A 3967-nucleotide genomic window follows, 5' to 3' on the forward strand; every position below is an offset into this window, starting at 1 on the left:
AACCAAATCATTTACATTTTGAATCCGCTCTATCACTTGTTGACCAAATTCATCACCACGTCGTTTAGCCTGTTCTAATACTGTCGACTGCGCTTCCAATTTCATTACTTTGTAAACAAAATTTCGTTTGGCAAATGGCAATCTTAATTGCTTGGTTAAAAAGTCATCAGAATTCCCTTTTGCACATAAGAAGCATTTCTCTTTGAAATTGAACTGACCTTTTTCCTGCGACCGACGTAGCACGCCTGTTTGTTTCTGAGGATGTCGAAGGCTAGCTGCTATCATTCTCTCATTAATGTACTTCTTGTAGCGTGCTTCATGCACCATCACTTCACTGAGCGTTTTCAAAAAACGGGTGCGAGCAGACTCCATGCGTTTAGCACAACAATCGATAAGTGTGCTCAGTCCTTTCTTTTTCACATTGCGTCCACCACTCACCACAGTTTTTTCGCAAATGAAACGCAAATTCATGTCAGGCATACTCATTTTCAGCACCACAACATATACTGAATGGAAGCGACTCCAAACTGTAGGACCCTTATTGTTGTGTGCTAACAGCTGTCAGCGCGCTGTGAACAATCACCAGACATAATCGCCTTCCACCCGCCAAAGAATAAATACGCTTTTGTCTGCTAAAGAACAATTCCTATATACTTATAACTGATCATTAACGTCAATCAACTGTAGAAAATGTACGGCACCGGCATGCAACACAAATAAACTTCACGCAATCCGACGTGAATGTGTTCGTAGTTACTGAATATGATGCTGTTTGTCCTGGCCCTGCAGCAGAGTGAGATGGTAAATTCCAATGAATAACATGACGAGTAATATGTTTATACCACACAAATAGAAACTGAAATAGCAGTGTTAAAAAATCGGGTAATTTGCCACTTTGCTCGAAATTTGAAAAATTGGTATTTTTTGACGTGCTGTAGCGCCTTATATACTGGGAGTAGAAAAAAATGGTAAGAATCCCATTTGTAGAGAATTTTGTGCTCTTTAAAAAAGAAAATAGACGTCAAACCGATAAGAGCAAATGAAACTGAGATTTTTGAAAAAACTGAAAAAGGTCCGACATTTTCGAAGTTTTTTGACTCCAGAAAGTTCTCACAAAATATTTTCGTATTCGGAGGAGAAATTTGGTGATTGGAATTTCGTGAGAAGATTCCGTCGCCACGCAAAACGCCTTTCTTTTAATGATGTCCACCCTAAATCCTGTATCATTTCTGTGACACTCTCTCCCATATGTCGCGATAATACAAAACATACTGCCTATCTTTGAATTTTTTCGATGTACTCCGTCAGTCCTATCTGGTAAGGATCCCACATCGTGCAGCAGTATTCTAAAAGAGGACGGACAAGCGTAGTGTAGGCAGTCTCCTTAGTAGGTCTGTTACATTTTCTAAGTATCTTGGCAATAAAACGCAGTCTTTGGTTAGCCTTCCCCACGACATTTTCTGTGTGTTCCTTCCAATTTAAGTTGTTCGTAATTGTAATACCTAGGTATTTAGATGAATTTACGGCTTTTAGATTGGACTGATTCATTGTGTAACAGAAGCTTAAGGAGTTCCTTTTAGCACTCATGTGGATGACCTCACACTTTTCGTTATTTAGGGTCAACTGTCACTTTTCGCACCATTCGGATATCTTTTCTAAATCGTTTTGCAATTTGTTTTGATCTTCTGATGGCTTTATTAGTCGATAAACGACAGCGTCATCTGCAAACAACCGAAGACGGTTGCTCAGGTTGTCTCCCATATCGTTTATATAGATAAGGAACAGCAAAGGGCCTATAACAGTACATTGGGAAACGCCAGAAATCACTTCTGTTTTACTCGATGACTTTCCGTTAATTACTACGAACTTTGACCTCTCTGACAGGAAATCACAAATCCAGTCACAAAACTGAGACGATATTCCATAAGCACGCAATTTCACTACGAGCCAATTATGTGGTACCGTGTCAAAGCCTTCCGGAAATCCAGAAATACGGAATCGATGTGAAATCCCTTGTAAATAGCACGCAACACTTCATGTCCTCTAAACCCATGTTGACTGTGTGTCAATAGACCATTTTCTTCGAGGTAATTCATAATGTTTGAACACAATATATATTCCAAAATCCTGCTGCATATCGACGTTAACGATATGGGCATGTAATTTAGTGGATTACTCCTACTACCTTTCTTGAATGTTGGAATGACGTGTGCAACTTTCCAGTCTTTGGGTACGGATCTTTCGTCGAGCGAACGGTTGCATATGATTGTTAAGTATGGAGCTAATGCATCAGCATACTCCAAAAGGAATCTAATTGGTATACCGTCTAGACCTGAAGCCTTGCTTTTATTAAGTGATTAAAGTGGATTCACTACTCCAAGGACATTTACTTCCACGTTACTCATATTGGCAACTGTTCTCGATTCGAATTCTGGAATATTTACTTCGTCTTCTTTTGTGAAGGCATTTCGGAAGGCTGTGTTCAGCAACTCTGCTTTGGCAGCACTGTCTACGATAGTATCTCCACTGCTACCACGCAGAGAAGGCATTGTTTCTTCCCGCTAACATACTTCACATACGACCAGAATGTCATGAGACAGTTATAGTTTTATACTTCACGGTCATAGAATTTTAACCTAGGCAGTTAATTCCAAAGTAAATACTTCGTGTCCTCATTACTTAGTTACAGCGTAAGAGAAAGATCTTTTATCGCCGGCCACTGTGACCGAGCGGTGCTAGGCGCTTCAGTCCGGAACCTGTTACGGTCGCAGGTTCGAATCCTGCCTCGGACGTGGCTATGTGTGATGTCCTTAGGTTAGTTAGGTTTAAGTAGTTCTAAGTCTAGAGGACTGATGACCTCAGATGTTAAGTCCCGTAGTGCTTAGAGCCATTTGAACCGTTTTTTGATCTTTTATCGCGAAAGATACACTTCTATCTCTCTCGCCGATGTGACGGACATTCTTTGTGATGTGAAACCACGATTCACTAATAAATCATTCTGACTCTGGACATTATATAAACTGACAGATTTTACATATTTCCTTCTCGGGTCAGGTCGTATGTAACGGACGTTACAGTATATGTCCTCATCTGGTGAGTTTAATGGAATGATAACATTCCTTGAACTCAGCTTAGTATGACATTATTGTTGAGGCATTGTTTTTTACGAAGAAAGGTATGATGAGACACATCAATGTAGTGATGTTGTTGGAGACGGAACCCAGGCTCGGATTGTGAAATGATGGGGAGGGAAGTCTGCCATGACCTCTCCAAAGGAGCCATCAAGGATTTAAGGATTTGCGTTAAATGATTATCGGTAAACAACGGAAAACCTAAATCTGGATAATCGAATGGGGATTTGAATCGTTGTCCTCCGAATACTAGTACAGCGCCTTATCACTACGTCAGTTACAACAGTATCTTACTGTAATATCATTAGCGAGAAACAATCTTTTAATCCTGTAGAATGGAAATCGGTTCCTCTAAAATTCAGGACTTGCTCTGCTGCTAAGTGGTGACGCAGTTTTCTCTGTCCATAATCACAGATCAAAGTTTAGATTATTGGTGTTTTGTAGATACTGAAGGCCTACTTTTGAAATACACAGATGATCCATAACATTATGACCCTGATCACCGCAAGATTAAATACCGCTTCGTGACATTGCAGGTACGTGACGCGGTAAGTAATTCATGTACACGAAGTAGGGAACGGGGAATCATTCTGGCGACGATACAGGCCTCAAATGGGAAACCCACTGACGTAAATGATTTGGACAAAGGACGTATTGTTATGGCTTGGCGTCTGGAAACGAATACGTTGTGATTGGCGAAGCTGGTTCGCCGTTCGCGAGATACTGTCGTGATCATGTATGGAAAGTGAAGGACGGTGAACACGAGCAAGAGACAAAGTGTTATATGTCCACGTCTCATCACAGAACATGGAGATCAGAGTCTTGCCCATTTTGTA

This window comes from Schistocerca americana, chromosome 3, assembly GCF_021461395.2.
Source record: "Schistocerca americana isolate TAMUIC-IGC-003095 chromosome 3, iqSchAmer2.1, whole genome shotgun sequence".
NCBI lineage: Eukaryota > Metazoa > Arthropoda > Insecta > Orthoptera > Acrididae > Schistocerca > Schistocerca americana.